This window comes from Candoia aspera, chromosome 2, assembly GCF_035149785.1.
Source record: "Candoia aspera isolate rCanAsp1 chromosome 2, rCanAsp1.hap2, whole genome shotgun sequence".
NCBI classification, from domain to species: domain Eukaryota; kingdom Metazoa; phylum Chordata; class Lepidosauria; order Squamata; family Boidae; genus Candoia; species Candoia aspera.
Window position 1 is genome coordinate 139250959 of NC_086154.1, and position 23022 is coordinate 139273980.

The 23022-nt window shown below is 42.6% G+C and overlaps 2 protein-coding genes across 8 annotated transcripts in view; one reads left to right on the forward strand and one right to left on the reverse strand.

The window, feature by feature from the left end:
* The window catches only part of LOC134490668 (unconventional myosin-Ia-like), a 55197-nt gene extending 37794 nt beyond the window's left edge, over positions 1 to 17403 (reverse strand). For 2 of the 3 annotated variants that reach the window (XM_063293870.1, XM_063293868.1), the window contains exon 1: positions 17247 to 17403. The gene's annotated coding sequence lies outside the window, so the exon portion shown is untranslated. The remainder of the gene's footprint in view (positions 1 to 17246) is intronic. The other variant, XM_063293869.1, reaches the window with a different exon arrangement.
* A 1211-nt stretch (positions 17404 to 18614) lies between these two features.
* SOAT2 (sterol O-acyltransferase 2) overlaps positions 18615 to 23022 on the forward strand; it is a 33626-nt gene continuing 29218 nt past the window's right edge. Inside the window, exon 1 of one of the 5 annotated variants that reach the window (XM_063293865.1) lies at positions 18615 to 18888. The gene's annotated coding sequence lies outside the window, so the exon portion shown is untranslated. The remainder of the gene's footprint in view (positions 18889 to 23022) is intronic. The other 4 variants (XR_010067236.1, XM_063293864.1, XM_063293863.1 and 1 more) reach the window with 4 other exon arrangements.

A 23022-nucleotide genomic window follows, 5' to 3' on the forward strand; every position in this document is an offset into this window, starting at 1 on the left:
CTAGGACACTACTTTCTTCGCACACATCACTGTCATATGTATTATCAGTGGAAAGTAACTTCTCTACTATGATGCTGTAAATTTACAGCTTGGTTACAGTGAGCAGGTTTATCATAGTTTTGCCAAAAATTATTCCAGACAGGAAATGCCCTTTAACAGCTCATATTTTTCCTGAATGGACAGTTCACCAGAGATGCAGTCTGAATAAGTGCTTGTTTAACGGGTGGTGTACGCGTAGCAGTACAGATGCAATACACTAAATTAGAGAATTTGAGGTGCAAAAAATGTTTCTCCCTATAATAAAATAACATGTAGTAAAGAGTCAACTGGTTGTAGCACCTAGGTGCTTGTATGTTTATAATAAATCAAACATTACAAATATACATTTGACCTTTCCAGATGTTCATGATTCCACCAGTAAATGCATGTAAGGGGGGGAGGGACAACTCCACAGATTCAGGTTGCCTCCTCCAACAGAGAGATGCCTGGGCGTGTACAAGCATCTTGTGAGCACATTGCAGAAAAGCCAGTGAAGGCACACAATGAGAGCCAAGCCTGATCTCCCTTCTTGACGTGCATATGCAGGATAAAGAGCTCAGACATCTGAAAAGGACTATTAAATCTCCAGTGCATCCAGAGGAAACTGTGACTGCATATACTAAGACTGTGTTCTCACAATACAGGTAATCCTCGTTTAGCAACCACAGTTGGGACAGGCAACTTGGTCATTAAGCAAAGCAGTCACTAAGTGAAACTGCAACTGTGCTTACAATCTTACTTCAGCTTTCCTTTGCTTTACAGACCTGTGAAGGTCATAAATGTGAGGATTGGTCTCAAAGTTACTTTTTCATCACTGTTGTAACTGTGAATGGTCACAGGTGCTGGAGGTGTGCCCTGAATCACATGTCTTTCCTGCCATTCCTCCTGGGTTGCTATCCAACACCAGGAGGGACTCTGATCAGGAACTGCTTCCTCCTCCACTCTTTCTTTTCCCCCTAAGTAAAGGCTTTGTTCTCCTGTGTGAGCGTGGTTTTCTTCTCACAGGCCACTTTGGGGAGACTGGCCAGACAGTTGGGGTGGGAAAGCAGGGCTCCTCCCCCCCTGCCCTCCATGGCCATGTTTGGGCAGGGGACAGGAAGGAGGGTGATGCTGGGCAGGCTCAGTAAATATAGAATACAGCAGAGAAGGGAGACAGGGGAAGGGGACTGCCAGAAGAACAAACAGCTAACATGACTAGGAGGTGCATGTTTAGCATGAATCAGGGCTTCAGGGACTTCCGGTGGGCTGGCGGGTTGCCTAGCTTCCTTCCTGTCCCTTTCTATCCTGTGGTTTTTTTGACCAACGGGGAAGTGCCTGGGGATATTATGAAGCCTTGCCAGGATTCCTCTCATGCAAGGGCTCATGGGATACCAGGCATTTCTTGGAGAAATTGAGCAGCCACAGTAAGTCCTAAACAGCAACTTTTGGGTCAATAGCTAACTGCGTCAAGTGAATTATGCTATAGGGCTGGTGAGGAGGGCTACAATATTTGGCTGGAAAATGCCTGCTGACCACTAGATGAATCACCTAGTTGTCCAGATTTTTGCAGTTCAACTATTATAGACCTATCAGGGGGTCAACTTCAGAATAGACATGGATGATAAGAAAGTAGGTCTCCCATATCTGAATTGCAAAAATCCAGCAACTACTATACGATTGCAAGGAGTCAGAATTTCTATATTCTTTGTGCCATCTAGTGGTCCTCCAGATTTTTGCAGCCCAGATAAGGTAACAACAGGTACTCCTCATTTAGTGACTGCTTTGGACAGCGACCTCACTTACAACAGTGATGAAAAAGTAACTTTGCAACCAGTCCTCACATTTACGACCTTCACAGGTTTGTAAAGCAAAGGAAAGCTGAAGTAAGATCATAAGCAGTCATGCGTTCACTTAGCAACTGCTTCACTTTAACAACCAAGTTGCTGGTCCCAATTGTGGTCACTAAATGAGGACTACCTGTAATATCAAGGGGAAGTCACCTTAAAATCAAGTTTGATTCCTGGTGACACATCCATGCTTTTTTCTTCCAGGATACTGTGATTTGCCAGTGCCTCCTGGAATTTTTAAACTTCTAAGTCTAGTTTATATCTCTGGGATTTCCTGGTGGTCCTCCACCCAAGTATAATGCTGATTGTTGCATTATATTATAAATTCTCATTTTAACCTACTATTTTAATTTCTTGAATTATATTTCAAGCTGCTTCAAGATTTGTAGACACTGAAGGAGGAAAGCTATGTTAGTGTATAGTGGCAAAAAATTGGAAGCAGTCTGGTAACACCTTTTCCAACTCACAGATTTATGCAGCTCACAAAAGTTTAGGCCTTTTAATACATCTGTGAGTTGGAAAAGGCGTTACCAGACTCCTTCTATCTTTTATAAACCTAGTAGCATTTTCCCATGGAATGTCTCTCCACTAAGAAGAGAATTTTTTGTATACTGTTTACCATGTATTTTATCTTACGAACTGCCAAGAGCTCTTCAGGATTGTGACGGTCTATAAATGTGATTGATAGACAGACAGACAGACTTCTCCCCACTGCTCTCCCCTGCCCCATCTCCCCTGCTGTAGCAACTGGCCAATGCTATCCATTTCTACATTAAAATCTCAAAGGGGGACTTAGGTCAGTATTGTGCAAAACCCTCTAAATCAGCCTTTCTTAACTTTTTGATCCTGGAGGAACCCTTGAAATGTTTTTCAGGCCTCGGGGAAATATTCAGGTTCAAATATAGGCCAGAGGTTACAAAGTTATTATATTATTATATTCGTTTCATGGGTAGGTCTGTATATATGCATTAACTGTGTTTTTAAACTGAAAATAAAGAATGAAACTTACCTCTTTCATGTGAAGTTGCCTGAATTTGAAATAATTTTTAAAATAAATCGTTATCTCCCAAGGAACCACTACTGACCTCTCCCGGAACCCTGGCTGAGGAACCCTACTCTAAATTGTTGCAGCCGATTATGAGATCCTTGGACTAGAGATGCAAAACTGTTGCTTTCAATGAGAAAAACCTTGTCCCTTCCAACCAAATGAAACATAACAATGTATCTGTTGAAGCAGGCTCCTGTCGTATTGGGCCATGAACTTAAGAGGTCACAAGATTTTGGCTGAGTTTATTCACGATGCTAGCAATATGTTTTACCTTATCATATTTTATTATTTTATCAATTACCTTCTTCAGATGTTTATAAACCTTGTTAGCTGTCCAGAGTTGCTTGGTGAGAGGGCAGCCATATAGGCTTATTAAGTAATTAAACAAGCAAACAAACAAAACCCTGTTCAGCTAGTTTATGGATTGATATATTGCAGAAATCCAGGCAGTAGATCTAGTCCCTGATTTAGCATGTTGTGAGAACTCGGGCAATTGGATCCGTTCTGTAAATGGTTGTGGGAGCACAGCCTCTGTACTCTTTTAATTCAAAATGAAATAATAATGTGGCTTTGAGCATCTAGCATTCTCCTGATATGAGAGGCAAGAACAAGTTAGCAAATGTCCTAACAAATGCAGCCTTCTCCATCTTGGAGAGGTAGCAGTGTAGTGCCCAACTCTGGATTATGGATTTCCCTCTTTTTTTCTCTCTCCCTCTTTGATCAACACAGCTATTTTTGCTTTTCAAGGGAAACATGTACAAGGAAGGTCTGAAGATTGCCAGCTCAGATATGCTTTGTGCTTCCCTCCTTCTTTCCCTCCACCCCCTCACATATACATCCTGCAGCCCCATTGATGCCTACACCAGCTGACAGCTGTGGCTGATGCAACTTCCTGCTCTGGCTCACTGGGGTCCTTGCCAGTCCATTACCCCATGCTTCCCAATGGTATTTAACCTCTTCGCTTCTGGTTCCAAAGCATCACTCCCTGTAAAAAGTACCCTCCTGGAATAATTTGCTATGTTAATCAGCTATGGGGGTCTGCTTCAGAAGGAACTGCCATTTTGTAAGCAGTTAAAATGAACTGGTTGCCTAGTCTTGCAGTCCAGAATCTAGGGCCTGCCTGCTGTGTCTGCAGAATCTTGTTGCTTTCAGCAGAAGGTTGAAAGCAGCATCAGGGCATCAGCTGCAAATTCCACCCCTTTGGGGCATGTGTACTAGGGCAGGAGGTCATCCTGGCAAAAAATTAATTCCACTTAGTCCATTATCATAAAAACATGTTTTAGAGTAAGAGAGTGGGAAGGGAGTTTAGAGTTAATCAGTTAATCTACTCCAACCCCTTACTTAGGGTGGGATCCACTAGAACTGGGGAATTCTGGGAGTTGAAGTGACACCACAATGCATTTGTGACTTGCATTGTGACACTGTGATGCTGTTCTTGTCAGTCTGGCCCCCTCTTGCCTGCCCCTCCAAGGATGCGGCTGGGGCCTGCCTGCAAGGCAGAATGGAAACCTCAAACTGATTCCCAGATCTTGAGCCACATTATCCAATTATTTTAACACATGGCCAAGTATATGGGGGAGCCTTGATACACTTTTGGGTTGCCCCCAAGAACCCAGGAGGAGTTTTCTTTCTGGATATTTCTGGATCATTATATACATTATTTTTATTCCATTCTTTGTCCAGTAAGATCTCCCCAAAATGCACAACCCGTGATAAGCCATATCCATTTAAAAGCTTCAGAATCAAGCCCAACATTGAAACACAGCCATTTTAAAATGCTTAGCTAAGTAAAAACGTCTTCAGCAAAGGATCGTTACCGTGTCGTGGTGCTGGAGCTTGAGCACCTCAATGATGCCATGAGCTAAACCGTGAAGGGCCACCCAAGACGGGAAGGTCATGACAGAGAGGTCAGACTAAATGCGATCCCTGGGGAAGGTAATGGCAACCCACCTCAGTATTCTTGCCGTGAAAACTAAATGGATCAGTACAACCAGAGATATGTCGGTATACCATCGGAAGATGAGACCCCCAGGTCGGAAGATGGTCAAAATGCTACTGGGGAGGAACAGAGGATGAGCTCAACTAGCCCCAGACGTGATGACGCAGCTAGCTCAAAGCCGAAAGGACGGCTAGCGGCCGACGGTGCTGGTGGTGAACGGCGAATCCGATGTTCTATGGATCAACACACCATCGGAACCTGGAATGTAAGATCTATGAGCCAGGGCAAATTGGATGTGGTTATTGGTGAGATGTCAAGATTAAAGATAGACATTCTGGGCGTCAGTGAACTGAAATGGACTGGAATGGGCCACTTCACATCAAATGACCACCAGATCTACTACTGTGGACAAGAGGACCACAGAAGAAATGGAGTAGCCTTCATAATTAATAGTAAAGTGGCTAAAGCAGTGCTTGGATACAACCCCAAAAATGATAGAATGATCTCAATTCGAATTCAGGGCAAGCCATCTAACATCACAGTGATCCAAATATACGCCCCAACCACAAATGCTGAAGAAGCTGAAGTAGAGCAGTTCTATGAGGATCTGCAGCACCTACTGGACAACACGCCTAAAAGAGATGTTATTTTCATCACAGGAGACTGGAATGCTAAGGTGGGCAGTCAAATGACACCTCGAATTACAGGTAAGTATGGCCTAGGAGAACAAAACGAAGCAGGACACAGGCTGATAGAATTTTGCCAAGACAATTCACTCTGCATAACAAACACTCTCTTCCAACAACCTAAGAGACGGCTTTATACATGGACTTCACCAGATGGACAACACCGAAATCAGATTGATTACATCCTTTGCAGCCAAAGGTGGCGGACATCTGTACAGTCGGTAAAAACAAGGCCTGGAGCTGACTGTAGTTCAGATCACGAACTTCTTCTTGCACAATTTAGGATCAGACTAAAGAGATTAGGGAAGACCCACAGATCAGCTAGATATGAGCTCACTAATATTCCTAAGGAATATGCAGTGGAGGTGAAGAATAGATTTAAGGGACTGGACTTAGTAGATAGGGTCCCGGAAGAACTCTGGACAGAAGTTGGCAGCATTGTTCAGGAGGCGGCAACAAAATACATCCCAAAGAAAGAGAAAACCAAGAAGGCAAAATGGCTGTCTGCTGAGACACTAGAAGTAGCCCAAGAAAGAAGGAAAGCAAAAGGCAACAGTGATAGGGGGAGATATGCCCAATTAAATGCAACATTCCAGAGGTTAGCCAGAAGAGATAAGGAATTATTTTTAAACAAGCAATGCGCGGAAGTGGAAGAAGACAATAGAATAGGAAGGACAAGAGACCTCTTCCAGAAAATTAGAAACATTGGAGGTAAATTCCAGGCAAAAATGGGTATGATCAAAAACAAAGATGGCAAGGACCTAACAGAAGAAGAAGAGATCAAGAAAAGGTGGCAAGAATATACAGAAAACCTGTATAGGAAGGATAACAATATCGGGGATAGCTTTGACAGTGTGGTCGGTGAGCTAGAGCCAGACATCCTGAAGAGTGAGGTTGAGTGGGCCTTAAGAAGCATTGCTAATAACAAGGCAACAGGAGACGACGGCATCCCAGCTGAACTGTTCAAAATCTTGCAAGATGATGCTGTCAAGGTAATGCATGCTATATGCCAGCAAATTTGGAAAACACAAGAATGGCCATCAGACTGGAAAAAATCAACTTATATCCCCATACCAAAAAAGGGAAACACTAAAGAATGTTCAAACTATCGAACAGTGGCACTCATTTCACATGCCAGTAAGGTAATGCTCAAGATCCTGCAAGGTAGACTTCAGCAGTTCATGGAGCGAGAATTGCCAGACGTACAAGCTGGGTTTAGAAAAGGCAGAGGAACTAGAGACCAAATTGCCAATATCCGCTGGATAATGGAAAAAGCCAGGGAGTTTCAGAAAAACATCTATTTCTGTTTTATTGACTATTCTAAAGCCTTTGACTGTGTGGACCATAACAAATTGTGGCAAGTTCTTAGTGGTATGGGGATACCAAGTCATCTTGTATGCCTCCTGAAGAATCTGTATAACGACCAAGTAGCAACAGTAAGAACAGACCACGGAACAACAGACTGGTTTAAGATTGGGAAAGGAGTACGGCAGGGCTGTATACTCTCACCCTACCTATTCAACTTGTATGCAGAACACATCATGCGACAAGCTGGCCTTGAGGAATCCAAGGCTGGAGTTAAAATCTCTGGAAGAAACATTAACAATCTCAGATATGCAGATGATACCACTTTGATGGCTGAAAGTGAAGAGGAACTGAGGAGCCTTATGATGAAGGTGAAAGAAGAAAGTGCAAAAGCTGGTTTGCAGCTAAACCTCAAAAAAACCAAGATTATGGCAACCAGCTTGATTGATAACTGGCAAATAGAGGGAGAAAATGTAGAAGCAGTGAAAGACTTTGTATTCCTAGGTGCAAAGATTACTGCAAATGCTGACTGCAGTCAGGAAATCAGAAGACGCTTAATCCTTGGAAGAAGAGCAATGACAAATCTCGATAAAATAGTTAAGAGCAGAGACATCACACTGACAACAAAGGCCCGCATAGTTAAAGCAATGGTGTTCCCTGTAGTAACATATGGCTGCGAGAGCTGGACCATAAGGAAGGCTGAGAGAAGGAAGATCGATGCTTTTGAACTGTGGTGTTGGAGGAAAATTCTGAGAGTGCCTTGGACTGCAAGAAGATCCAACCAGTCCATCCTCCAGGAAATAAAGCCAGACTGCTCACTTGAGGGAATGATATTAAAGGCAAAACTGAAATACTTTGGCCACATCATGAGAAGACAGGACACCCTGGAGAAGATGCTGATGCTAGGGAGAGTGGAGGGCAAAAGGAAGAGGGGCCGAGCAAGGGCAAGATGGATGGATGATATTCTAGAGGTGACGGACTCGTCCCTGGGGGAGCTGGGGGTGTTGACGACCGACAGGAAGCTCTGGCGTGGGCTGGTCCATGAAGTCACGAAGAGTCGGAAGCGACTAAACGAATAAACAACAACACAAGTAAAAACGTTTTCGTACAGTGTCTAAAAGCTATTACGGACATGTTTGGCAAACCTTCTTAGCAGGAGTATTTCAGAACCAGGGGGCCACCACTGAAAAAGCCCCCTGCTTTGCCCTCACATGTACATTTCCAAAGAAGAAAACTCTTAGAATAGCGCTTCAATAGAAGTCCTTACGTCGCTGGACAACCTGCCTTAAGAAAAAGGGCTCCTGCCGATTTTTGGTCTCAAGCTATCTGGGGCCTTCAAAGAAAAATACCCACCATCCTGAAGTGGAACCAGGAGTGAATTAGCAATCATTGTTGTTGTGTTGTTCAGACTGAGGTAATGTGGATAAATCAAGCAATAGCCATTAAAATCTGCTACTCTGCACAGCTGAAGTTTTTCTCATTGCTGCATCTCCATGCTAGAAATAGTTTCAACATCGCATTTATGCCCATGATGAGGTTATCAAACATATAGAGTGTTCTCGCTCCCCACTGGAACAATGATTTGATCATATAATTATTTTTAGGCTGCCTTTTCTCCAAGAAGACTGGTTCAACCTCCCTACTTTTATCTTCACAACCTGTAAAGGAAGGTGGCCACTCTGGCCAAAATTTATTGCTGCCTCTGAAAGAACCAAAATGCCACTGCTGCTGTGGACCACTCTTCAAAAAGTCTTGGGTGGCACCTTCCAAGATGAGATCACATTTCTCCCCAGCTTTACTAGATGGAAGCCTCAGAGGAGAAGGACCCTCCAATAATTCAAGAGCACTAGTTTCCAGCTCAGCTAACCCAGCTCCTGCTCTGACTCTTCTCAATAATGCTAACCCATCTTCTCATTTCCTAAGGTCTAACAAACTGACGTTCTTCAAGAGGGAAAGGGGTTGGCCTCTTTCACCTGGGAACTGCACAAACTACCATTGGGAAATTGCAGCATCCAATCTGTTGAACTGTTTTCCGGCAATAAAGATCTTTTATAGCCGGCCTAATGATCATGTTAATAGGAACCAGTCAATTAGTGCTGCTGACAGAGCTTTATCAGTCTTTCTTGCTGAATCTTCTCTTGAGTAAATAACCATTTACTCAACTTAGACAAGGGCTAAATGCTTGGCTAAGCGAGATTGCACGAGGATGGTCAGGCTGTGCCAGGAAAGTAAGTCTGCCTTGGCTCCCTGCTCTCCCATTTCACCCTTAGTCAGCAGCCTAAGAAAAAGTATGTAATATACACACCTACATGAACACTGAGTGCAACAGCTGGAACCACAAATCCAAACAGAAAAAAGATGCCCACTATCTTCTAAAAACTGTATGTGCAGACAGACATGCCAGCTGGGAGGAAAAATACCCAGCTGAGATAGCTTTTCATTGCAGCCCTCTTATCCATATTACATTAGAAGGGATAAGAGGGTGGGCCCATGCACGCACACACACACACAGTGAATTTTCCAGATACAGACTTTGCCAACAGAATGTCCTCTAGCTGTATTGACAATGTAAATTCCAGAAATTCCCAGCCAGCTACCCAGGTAGCCTGGTTAGTTATTGTTGTGGTCCCCCCTTAGCCCTAAATATTAAGGGTGAAGGGTAGCTAAAAAAGCAAAACAGAACTGAAACAAGCTGCAAGGAGGATTCGAGCATGTAAAGAAAATCAAGGATATAGCTCAACAATCTTGTTTTTAAAATCTGACTTAAAAAAATAATTATGGGATATTTTTATAATAAAATTGAGTTGACCATTTTCCATTCAACATCATTACCTCAAGATTCATCAGCAAAGCTTAAGAGTCACATTTTGAAACTATGACTGGGAAGCAAATTTCAAATTAAATATGAACTTTCAGAGGCAAGAGGGCAGAGTTGTTGAATGTTAGAATTTGATCAAACTCCACTTCAGCTTGATATAAAAGATCAACTTACAGAGAATTCAAATTCTAAGTGCCACCTATTGAATGTAATTACATGACTGAAAGCTTAGAGCCAATTATGTAATAGTAACCCTACTGAAATCAACTGAATACAGATAAGTAGAGGATATGTATAGGATTCTACTTTTAGCTGCCTTATCCTGAGTTTACACATTGTGCTAAGCTACAACGTGGCTTGTTCATTTTGTGTGTTTGTTCGTTTTGTGGCTTAGTGTTGCATAGGGTTGCCAGACCTGGCCTACAAGACTCCCAGTGAGCACTAGATGGTAGCAAAGAATTAGAGATTTACGTACCTCTTTGCTGCCATCCAGTGCTCACTGGGGGTCCTGTAGGCCAGGTCTGGCAACCCTATGCAACACTACACCACAAAATGAACAAGCCCACAAAATGGGCTTCTAGGGGTCATCTGGTATTGTGTGAAATTAAAATGCCTGTAATAGGGTTGAATGATATCTTCTCTTTAATAGGAAAAAGGAGGAGTAAACAATGTTAAATGCAGATATGTAGGCTGAAACCCAGTCTTGTCCTGACTTAAGCAAAAAACCACACTGAGACAAGAAATTAGTCTCCAGTGTTTATTAACTGCTATTGTAGACAGAAAATCCTACCAAACTGAAGGAGTGTGGGAACCCAGACAGATAAACCCCAAAACTCAAGGCGGGTCTGCTCTGAGTTTCTTTGAAGGATAGTTCAAAGCCTCTAAACTATGCATGTGTTTTCCCCCCTGGATAGGGGCCCACTCCTGCTCACCATCCGTACTCATAACAAATCTTTTTTTAACAATACCCTTAATTTTAAATGTCTTGTGCAAATTAAATTTAATTAATAAGACTAAATAAGTCAAGGACACTGACATGTAATAGTGAAACAAGAAAAAACAAAATGGGAACATTTTAGAATTTTTGGATAATAAAGAGCTAGGCATATGAAAGCACTAAAACTGAGAACTGATACTTTTAAGCATTTTTAATTAGTGGAAAACAAGTTAAAAGCAGATAATAATGTACAGAATGTTTATATGTATGTATAAATAAATATTTTATTAGTAATAGAGGAAGGTCCACCAAAAACTTATCTAGACATTAGTGTTTCATCCTGCAGAAGTTACTCTGAATAAGCAAGGGAACTACCTTTTCACACTCCACCTACCCAAAACCCCCATTGCCATTATAAGTAAATTGTAACTAATTCAAAGGAGAACAAAGCCAGAGAGGCTATCAGAGAATTAAAGGCGGGGAGGGGAGAGGAGACAGTGTTTTTTATATGAGGGTTGGCTGCTAAGCATTCCTTTCAACTGTTTTGTTCAGTCTATTTATAACGTATCTTCCAAATATGAAAACCAGAATTTCCTCTGACAGATTGTCCCACTTCCCACATATTCTTAAAGGTAGGAGATATGGCCATTATGTAATCCTGATCTTTCCTCTTCCTTTAATTCCAGCCACAGTTGCTCTGCCCCAGTGTTGACAAAAAACAATGGGGCTCTAGAGATTTCTCTTCTGAAGGAAAGTTAACTCCTTCCCCAGCTGGAATATCCTCTGCTCACACAAATATCCCATATCTTTTGAATGCCAAACTCTTTCTTATCTTGCTTGCCCTTCTCTGAAACTCCCGGATTTATTGGAGCCCTCACCAAATTGTAACTCAAAGTGGATGTGGCAATTTTTTAAAGGCTTTTTTTAATCCCACCTTTATTATTTTTATAAATAACTCAAGGGGGGGAACATACCTAATACTCCTTCTTCCTCCTATTTTCCCCACAACAACAACCCTGTGAGGTGGGTTGGGCTGAGAGAGAGTGACTGGCCCAAGGTCACCCAGCCGGCTTTCATGCCTAAGGCGGGACTAGAACTCACCGTTTCCTGGTTTCTAGGCCAGCGCCTTTACCACTACACCAAACTAGACTGCAAAACTTAAGGTGACCATTAGATGGGAGCAAAGAGAGTAGAAAGCTAATGTTTTACTGCCACCTAGTGGTCCTCTGGATTTTGGAAGTCCTAGTGTCACTGCCTATCCATTGGTTTTCTTGGTAAAAATACAGGAGTAGTTTCCTATTGCCTTCTCCTGCGCCATATGAATTGATGCCTTTGCCCTTGTCACTAAAGCAATCAGCCTCAATGAGAAAATCTATCTATGTGGTCACTAGGAGTTAAAATGACTTGATGGCACATAATCAATCAATCAATCAATCAATGTAATTGCCACCCTGACCAGACCTGCTTTTATTCAGCCTCCTGCAGAGGAATACAGAGATAACCCTGAGGAACAGAATGCCAGAAGCATTAAATAAATAACAACTCAGTCCTGGGAAAGGACAAAGTGTGAGGAAGAAACTCTAGATAACTCTGCCTTGATTCGGTGTGGTATAAGGGAGGCAGAGAGAAAATCTGGCAGGATTTTAAGATTCTGTTATTGGACCCTATAAGAATAAAGTAGAGTTCCAGTAGTCCTTGCATGGCCTGTTCTATGGCCTTCGAAGGGCCACTTCAACAATACTCTATCCTTTCTGTCCCCATTCCAATGGCATCTTGGCTGGAAAGCTAGTGTGTGGGGGGAGTGGGGTGGATGGGTAAGTGCTGTTCCCTAAAGGCTTGGTTTTAAGAATTTTTGTTTTACTTCTGCAAACTTCGGGTCCCGAATATGCTGATGCCTCCTTGATACCTCCAATCGACCCCCATTACAAAATTGTCAGTAAAAAGGAGTGACTATAAATTAGCATAACCCCAAGTCAGACCACAGGCCCATGTAGCTCAGTGTATTGCAGTCTTCCCTAAGAGGGGGTTGGGGCTACAGGCTACAGCATTCCCATCCAGCTGTTCTACTGGAGGACTATTCTGAGAGCTATAGTCCTAACACATCAGGAAGGCAGCAGGTTGGGGAAGACTGACCTACATTGACTGGCCACTGTTTTCACATGGGTGAGGAACCTGGGTCTGCATATGGCTGAACACTGACATCCAGAAGCCCCACCAACATAGGATGCTGGGAATCATAGTTCATCAACATCTGGAAAGCCAAAGACCTTCATCTTTACTCTGGTCCAGGATTTCTCAACCAGGGTTCTGGGAGAGGTCACTAGGGGTTTCCTGGGAGATCACGATTTATTTAAAAAATTATTTGAAACTCAGGCAACTTCACATGAAAGAGGTAAGTTTCATTCTTTATTTTTAGTTTAAGAACACTGTTAATCCATATATACAGGCCTGAACATGAAACAAATATAGTAATGTTGTAACTCCTGGCCTATCTTTGAGCCTGAATGGGCAGGGTTCCCCGAGGCCTGAAAAATATTTCAAGGGGTCCTCCAGGGTCAAAAGATTGAGAAAGCCTGCTCTAGGATGTAAGGCAGGGTCTCTCCCAGCCTGACAGCCTGAGATCCTTTGGGCTGAAAAAGCACTAGTATATGAAAATTGCATGAGAGCATAGACATGTTCATTTGCTGGAAAGTGGGAAGCACTCCCAGCAGTGCCCATCTATGATAAACACAAGTTATCATCTGTACACAAAGGCTGCCCTACTTACTTCCTTTTTACATTTTAAAAACGTATTTTAAAGATACTTAAATAGAAAAAGCTGGAAAAAATAGAAAAATGAAAAAAGCAAATGCATTAAAGAATTACAAAATAAAAAAACATAAAAACTTTACAAAACAAAAAAAACATTAAAAACTTTACAAAATATTAAAAGAAAAAGAAAAAAAAATCCACTATTATTCTTACAAGTGATAACAGATTGGAACAAATACATTCGTATGACAATGAATCGTTTTAATGATTAATACTGGAATCAGAACAGAGATTGACAAAAACAGGCAAGATAGAAAGAGTTAACAAGAATTTCTAAATATTCTGAGGCAGCCCATACTTAACTTTATGGCAAGTCAGACATAACTGAGTGTTTTAAAAACTTAACTTGAAAGAAACGCCGATTTCTGATGTGGCAGAAGGCCAGGTATAAAATTATAGCCCACAAACAATTTCCAGATTAAGTTAATTTCCTTTGAGGAGTTTTGTAGTACATTAGAGCTCAAAAAATCAAGTTTCTTGTTCAAAAGCAGCATTCTCTTGGTTATACCAGCTCCCTCTTTTGGGGGGTTCTGTGCCTAATCTTGCATCTGTATCTAGTAACAGGATTTGTAATCAAATATCCTGTGTTACTAAGGTCACAAGATCAACCTAACATCAGCTATCTTTTTTTTTTTTAAGCACCACCTAGTTTATAGCACTTCATAAATTTCCAGCCTTCACCTTTGTCAGGTTGCCCTGGACTTTGCACACAACCATAACGTTTCAATAGCCTTATCAGGTTTGCTAAATAAAGTTTCCATCTGAAATGAGTGATACTTTACTCCCCTGATTTAGCTACAGCAACAGCCAGGGATGGGGGTGGAGGAAGTCACTGTCCAGTTTACAAGAAAGTCGCTTGTAACTATGCAACTTACATTATAGCATGCTGTAAGTTACAGAGCTGAAACTATTTTGGGGTCTATTCTTCTCTTGTCTCCAGAACCATGGACCCTCCAGCTTCAGGCATATCTACTTCAAACGCCTAGTGGAAGGGTGGATGTTCTGCGGCCTTGAGATTCCACAGATAATAATTTCAAATGGGTAGGTCTACCAGATCTGGACTGCAAAAGTCCAAATGGCTATCAGGTGGCATCAAAGACGTATAGAAAACATTAATTCTTTGTTTTCCAGATTTTTGCAGCCCAGAACTAGTAGCTCTCTCTTTAGGTTAGCTTTTCTCAACTTTTTGAACCCCTGCCCATTCAGGCTCCAATACAGGCCAGAAGTTACAAAGTCATTATATTCATTTCATGGGTAGGCCTGTATATATGCGTTAACAGTGTTCTTAAAATTCAAAATAAAGAACGAAGCTTACCTCTTGATTGTGAAGTTGCCTGAATTTGAAATAATTTTTTTTAATAAATTGTGATCTCCCAGGGAACCCCTAGTGACCTCTTGTGGAACCCTAAGGATCCAAGGAACCCTGACTGAGAAATCCTGCTTTAGGTGATCAGTCAGAGTTGGAGAAAGGAGGATCTATCCTTCCCTCAATAGCTCACTGGACAGGAGAGAGAGATGGAGAAGGAGCATAACCTTGGCTCTGTTTCCTGCTGGCCACAGCATCCCACCCTAACAGGGGTGCCCTTCCCACAGAAACAAAACAGTGCTTCATGCTCATCCTTGGAGAAGAGATGTTCTGATAATGTCCCAGGCTGCAGTACAGTATGCAAATAATTAGCCTTCTTACAACTGATTGAGGATAATGGGAATAAACAAGCCAAAGTTCTCCAGTACAGGCAAAGCTCAGTCATGATCTTATATCCTTATGACTAAAGAGCTCTTTTAGTTAAACATTACAGACTGTTAATTATTGTTGGCTTTGCTGAATTGTCTTCAGATTGGGTAATATAAATGCCTACAAGCAGTAAGCAGCTGCCAGACTTTAGGAAGATACTTCTTAAACTGGGAAGGGGAAAGATGAATGGTCTGGAATGGGGAGAAATGGCAAGATACTTTTTCCTGACCATTTATCTGAAAGAGACAGAAGCAATGTGGAACATGCAGTCTCTTTCTCTCTCTGATGCAAGAAAGTGGCACTTGTGCTCATACGCTGGTTTTCCTTTGCTTATGTTCACCTTGTGTATTTGCATAACACTCTTAACACAGAACTAAAGTAGTTAACTAACCCTTGAATTCCTTAACTTCAATTCCTTTAAGAAAAAAAATTAAATTAGCGGAAGAAAAAATAGACACATAAACATGTATTAACAATGTAATGCAGCCTCAGGATCATAAGGAAAGGAAAGGAAAGGAAAGGAAAGGAAAGGAAAGGAAAGGAAAGGAAAGGAAAATAATTTTCCAGGCTGGAATTTCTCACTTACGGGAGATCATGGAGAAAGCATTGCTTTATTTACAGATTCCAGTATTCATTGCAGTTATTGAAAACATATTCTGGGAAATATTATTTCCAAACTATTATACTTTGAATATTTATGAATGGAAACAGTCATCATAGAACAATGATTCTAACTAGCTAAATTCCTTACCCCAAAATAAATAATTTGTTAAAAATGAATACAAGATTGTATTGGTGGACAAGCATACCTCTTTTAGTACTGTTCACTTCCCACTATTTGTGCAGTTTTTCTCAGCAGGAACTACCTCCAGCTTCTGGTTCAGCATTTTAATAACCAGAGGGAGATCTGACTTGGTCTGCAACTTGGCTAATCCACTGCAAGATGTCAGTGATTCATCTCGGAACATTGCTTCCAACCATGTGTTGAAAGAACACAGGCATATTGTTTGAACTAACTCTCACCTTCTCTCAGCAGAAGATAGTGAGCACTTGAGAGGGAGCCTGTTGGTGCTGCTGCCAACAGACTTCAGCCTTTTCCTCTGCCTGCGTACCCAACATTTACACCTTTCTTTTGCCTCCAACTTGTGGCTAACCATGTGGTTTCTTTAAACTCACCCATATACACACCCTGATCTCAAACTAGGAAGATCTCCAAATCATCTTTTCTTTCATCCAGGGGCTAGGTCCTTCTAAATATTCTAGATGGTTCTCTGCATATAATTCACAGCAAACCATGTCATCTAGCAAGTAACTTGTTCAGCTAAAAAATCATTGTCCTGACGTTACATCAGTAAGAAAGAGAAATGCTTCTAGGAACCCCCAGAACACCGCCCAGAGTCTCACCTTCGGGGGGAGTTGGGTGGTGATAAAAAAATTAATAAATAAAATAAAATAAAACACTCAGTGCTTTTTCTGCACTGCCATCTGACCAGACCTTGTGCCTAGGCATTTAACACTGAGAGCAGGACTTGCAGTGGCCATCACTATAAACTTGATCTCCACCCCTCACTGGTGAGAAATGAGGCAAATTCAAGCTCCATAGGCAGACTGTTTTCTCCTTGTGCTTTGTTTTTTAACTAGCATGTCCTTGATTACAGAAATACACACACAGAGAGACACTCACACACTTGTCTTAGCAATGCCTCTCCATTTATGCTTTTTGGCTTCTCCCCAGAAGTATTAAGGATGCTACTGCTGGGGTGGGGGGGGGGGAGGAAGAGAAAGAATAAGCTTTTAACTCTTCCTCTCAAAAGCAGAAACTAGACAAACTTTACATGAGGATTTCCTTCAGACAAAAGCCGTCTCCTTAACAGGGAGAGGATTGTTTTTTGTTTGTAATAACACAGAGAGGATGTCTGCCCAGAAAACCAACAACATTTCAAGGATGTAGATTTCCTGTGTGACAGAGAAAAAAACAGTGGGGGGGAAGTATCAGGCTTGACTGTGGAAAACCACAAAGGGACTAGTTTGGAAGGAAAGATTCCTTGGAAGCAAGGGAGCTATGTACTGTAAAAAACATCCCAAGGCAGGCGCAGACTCACCCCAATGTGGAAGGCGACTCCTGTACCTCTGTAGCCACCTATCTGAGATTTTCCTCTGGCCTGGCCTGGGTGGAAGGCAAGAGAACTGACCAACCGCCTCAATTCAGCAGGAGCTGTCCATGGTTTGTGACTTCTGAACAGTCCTCTTGCTAGCAGGGCTCTTTCTGCCACACCTACTTCCTCTTTGCATTGTCAGCCATCATTGCCCTCCTCCTCCTCTAGGAGCAAAGAGCTGCCAAGTCAACAGGATTAATCATTACATCCTCGTAAAGTGGTCATCAATATGATGGGTGGATGTGTGGATGTGAAGTTTATATAGTGCAAGGATCTTAAAGAGGCTTTGTGAAGGTTGTGTGTTCTACACATATAAAGAGACTGTAGACAGTTGGAAGCGACTGAATGTATAAACAACAACAAGACACTTGACACACCAAAGATCCTTGCCAGTTAGAGCAGAGTTTTAGTGTCGCAAATGCCACACCTTTTCTTTTTTCCCCCATCCACAGAAAAGGGAAGTCATTTGTTTTATGGAAGGATCTGAAAAGGAATACTTAGAGACACTACTGCAAAAGAATCTTGCTCCCAGCATCTGTCAGTCCCAGTAATTAAGGATCCAGGTTCCTCTTGTCTAATCTTTGATTTGTAGTACTAATCATTCTGGCTTCTCAGGGTTGGGCGATTTCAGATCTGGGCAATTTCAGTTCTCAGACTAATTTCAGAGACTTCTGCAAGGGCAGAGGCTCCTTGCATGGTGCGGGAGTGGGGGGCGGGGAGGGAAGGACAGGCATTGAGACAGAGAAGGGAGTAGCAGAAGGAAGGAGGAAGTAATCATGCCCAGAACTGGCTTTAGCCCCTCCCACTGTAGCCACACAGGCCCTGACACATTATCTCTGAAGGAAGGTGGCCCTTGGTAGAAAATACTCCCTACAAACATCCCCAGGGTTCAGATTAGAAGTTGGGTGCAATTTTATCCATCCTCTGCTAGCCCAGTTAAATTGTTATGAAGCCAGGTGTGTGTCATCTTTTTTATGGTTCACCATTTCAGCTGAAAGAAAAATAGCCAGGTAATCTATGTCTATCCAGTCTCCTGCCAATTCTGAAAGCAAAAGGCCACAGTTAACCAATCTTGCAAAGTGATCTTTCAAGAACTTCATTCCCCATCCTCCTCTGCCTGCTACTGTAGCAGGTATTCTACATTCCATAAACAGCTATTGCTAGATGATGTCAAAACCACTTTCAGCTGTACAAAACAAAGGCAGGATATAAATCAAATGAATGAAGAAACCAACTTCTTATGCAAGGCCAGGGCCATAGCGGGTTTGGCCCATCTCTGTCTGGGAACCAATGTAAGCAACACCCAGTTAACTTTTAACATATTGAACACAAAACACTCCTTCTGTAAACAACCAAAGAAATATTAACAAATACTGCTCTCATGCTTTGAGAATTTAGTAGAACTGAGATCTTCCTAGCTTCTGGATTTGGAGTTGGAGAGGGGAATCATGGAATACTTTTGAAAAAAAACCAGCAACCTGGGTTTTCTTCAGCACCTGTTAGCATATATGTAAGTAACGAGCAGCTCAGCAAGCGGCAGCCCTGAACAGCCTTGTCTGAGTTGGGGAGCTAAGCTGGATCAGACCAGGTTAGTATACAGAGACATTCAGGGAATTGCAGATCTGTAAAATAGACTGGGAAGTTGAAACCATTCAGGAACAAGGCCATGGCTATATTATAGCCAGGGAAATGACATGCGCAAGGCCTACTAGGAGATGACATGTGGTTGGATCCTGAGGTGGGAATGATTCTTTGAGGCAGGAGATGATTCTGCCTGCTTTGAAAGTAGTAATAGTCCACCCTCCTAAGAGGCCATTGCTGGATTCCACAGACCTGGACAATTCCCCTCTGATCTCAAACCTTTATTTCTGGGGGAAGGTTGTTGAGTTGTAGGTAGACCTAGAGCTTTAAAGGTCCCTGAAGGCAATGGTTTGTCTAGATCTTTTCAGTCAGGTTTCAGGCCAGGTTATAGTACCAAGAGGGACGCGGTGGCGCTGCGGGTTAAACCGCTGAGCTGCCGATTGGAAGGTTGGTGGTTCGAAACCGCGCGGCGGGGTGAGCTCCCGTTGCTAGTCCCAGCTCCTGCTCACCTAGAAGTTCGAAAACATGCAAATGTGAGTAGATCAATAGGTACCGCTTCGGCGGGAAGGTAACGGCGTTCCGTGTCGTCATGCTGGCCACATGACCCGGAAAATGTCTACGGACAACGCCGGCTCTAAGGCTTAGAAACGGAGATGAGCACCGCCCCCTAGAGTCGGACATGACTGGACTTTACGTCAAGGGAAACCTTTACCTTTTACCTATAGTACCAAGACTGCATTGATTGTCAGGGCCGCAACTAGGGGGTGGCAACCGGGGCATATGCCCCGAGCGCCACGCTGGTGGGGCGCCAAAATGAGCGCTGGGGGGGCACCAAAATGAGCATGGGGGGCCACCAAAATGAGCACTGGGGTGGGTGCCAAAATGAGCACGGGGGGCCACCAAAATGAGCGCTGGGGGGGCACCAAAATGAGCACAGGGGGCCACCAAAATGAGCACTGGGGTGGGTGCCAAAATGGGTGTGGAATCCATGTTTGCCCCGGGTGACACAGACCCTAGTTGCGGCCCTGTTGATTGTACTTCTGAATGACCTCTGGCAGGCATGGGATGCAGGTAGTACATCCATTCTGGTCCTCCTAGATCTCTCAGTGGCCTTCAATACCATTGATCATGGTATCCTTTTGGACAAGCTCTAGGGGTTGGAAACGGAAGGCACCATTTTATGGTAGTTCTCCTTCCCCCAGGGCCAGTTCTAGTCAGTTTTGCTAAGCCCCCTCATTGCAGAGTTCCCCAGCTTGACTCTCTCCTCATTCCTATTTAGCATCTACATGAAACCACTAGGCAAGGTCATCTATCAGCAAAGGTTTAAGTACAATCAGTACACTAATATACTCATGTATACATTTATGCCCCAGGCCACCCAAGTGATGCCTGGAAGCTGTGCAGATCTGGATGGAGAAGAACAGGCTTTGGCTCAACCCTGTAAGACTGAGTGGCTGTGGGTTTAAAGGCCTCCTGCATCTATATATTTTCGATCATTAACTGTCATGAGTAAGGATGGCGAGCAGGGGGCTCCCATCCAGACTGTCAAGCGCATGCGTAGCACTGATGAATTGTTCAGCCATTCAAAGAGACACAGATCGGGACCGCCTTAACCCTTGGGGGTTATATGTCTGGGTTTTCCCACGCTTCTTCAGTTTGTTAAGATTGATGTCCTAACAACCAGGAAACACACTGAGACAAGGAACTGGTCTCTAATATTTATTGCTAGTACTTAACAGGAATCCTAACAAACTGAAGAAGCATGGGAAAACCCAGACATATAACCCCCAAGGGTTAAGGCGGTCCCGATCTGTGTCTCTTTGAATGGCTGAACAATTCATCAGTGCTACACATGCGCTTGACAGTCTGGATGGGAGCCCCCTGCTCGCCATCCTTACTCATGACATTAACTCTTGAGGGGGTAACTTTCTCCCAGGTAAAGTTGGTGTGCAATCTGGGGGTCCTCCTGGATTGGCAGCTCCTGCTTGAGGAGCAGGTGGTAGCCATGGCTGGGAAGGCCTTTCCACAAATCCATCTTGTGCACCAGTTGTGCCCATTCCTAGACTGGGAGGCAATGCTCATGGTCACTCATGACTTAAGTCACTTGCTGGCTGGTTCCTTGCAATGCTTTCTACATGGGTCTCACCTTCAAAAACTGCAGCTGGTCCAGAATGCAGTGGAACAGGCAATGTTGGGCACAGCTCAGTATGTCCATATATTTGTTTTAGAAGCTGCGTTGTCTCCCAGTAGGCTTCTGGGTACAATGTAAAGTGCTTGCTATCACCCATAAATCCTGTCTATGCAGGGTCAGGTACAAGTTGTTCCCAATTATATCGAACTGTGACACCAGCTCTGCCAGAGCAGGCATGCAAGCTATGTGTCCCTTCTGTGAAAAAGTGACATCACGTGGGACATGCCTCTCTACATGGCAGCTACCCAATGGAATTGCATCTTCTGGAAGATCCAGACGACCCCAGTCCTGTTAGCCTTCTGAAAAGCCTTGAGGAGAAGGTGGTGGGGCCAGATTGTCAGTAGAGTCTGACTTGTATGGTTTGATGTTTAGTTTTTAGGGGCCTTGGCTTTATACTATAATGTTGTGTTATGGTTTCCTGGTTTTATGTCTTGCATTGTTAGCTGCCCGGAGCCACAAGATTGAGATGGGCAGCTATCTATCTATCTATCTATCTATCTATCTATCTATCTATCTATCTATCTATCTATCTATCTCTATCTATCTATCTATCTATCTATCTATCTATCTATCTATCTATCTATCTATCTAAATAGTAAGTAAATAATTTATGGACTTCACCAGGAATGAGTGAGTTCAAAGCAGGACTTGAAAATAGAAGGAACATGAGGTTCTCTTTAACACAGCTTCACAAAGATATAACTGGAGTTTACTATGATGTAGTCATAGTGTATAAAACTCAGAAGAGGGCAGGAGATAAATCAGGATTCCCTGGTGAATTGCTGGATGTTCTGCGACAGAAGAACAAGGATTTCTAACGTTTCAGGCTTTTAACAATAGCAGCAATAAAATGACCATCTTCCTCTTCTACCACCACCACCAAATGCAGAAAACATGGGGTTTACAAGGAGTAAATTTTTGTATGGGAAGAACTATGAGCTCCATTCAGTTCTGCTGGTCAGAATAAATTCCAGGGGCTCCGAATTTTCCCATTCTGAGTAGGTGTCCTTTTGCATCAGGTTCCACTTAATTAACATCAGTGTCAGCTCTGAAATTCACTCCCTTCTGCAACAAAGGGCAACTGCCTTGCTCCATGCTAGTATACTTACTGTACCTACAGCTCTCTGGTGCTCCGAGGTAAATAAAAAATCACTGACCCAATTTTCTTTTTTAAACTCTTCTCATTTTAAACTTTGCTTGGTTGTCTGTGTTCTGCGTCCATGAATCTACATAATTATCAAATTGTTGCCAATCAGTAGGAAAATTACTCTTAACCTAACGGAACAGAAAGAAGATCATCAAAAGGCCCAGACCATTGTTCTCAACCTATTGCAACTCCAATCATCCCCTGCCAGTGCAGTTAAAAGGAAAGGCTGGTCTGCATTCTGATGCACTTTGCTCTTAAACCTGGGACGCCCGCTCTGAATATTTTATTTGTGTCTTTCCCACCCTCTAGTGGCTAAATGGCTGAGGTTAACATGCTGACTGAACTCAGAAGAAGGCTTTTAAAAACACAGTAACAGTTATTTGTCACAACTGAAATGTTTCCTATCCATTATAGGTATGGTGAGCATATTTTCTTGGAAAAAATAAAGGACAAACCTGAAAAAGGGGCAGATCTGGAAAAGGCTCATAAGAATAACTTTACAAAATTGTTTATGTTTATAACTTGGCTTTCCAAAGGAAAATTCAAGAGCAAAACCAAGAAAAACTTTACAAAAACGCATAATCTAATAAAAAAGCAAACAGTATACTGAATGTACATTTATTTAAAAAACACTATTCAATTTCCATGTTTTTCACATGAATGTGAAAGGCTGTACATTAAGTGTTTTCTGTTCAGAAAACTGTCCTTTAGATTTATTTTTCAAAAACTCACTTTTGTCTTTTATTTTGGTCATTTAACTTTTACCGTACTAGTGGTTAAGGCGCTGGGCTAGAAACCAGGAG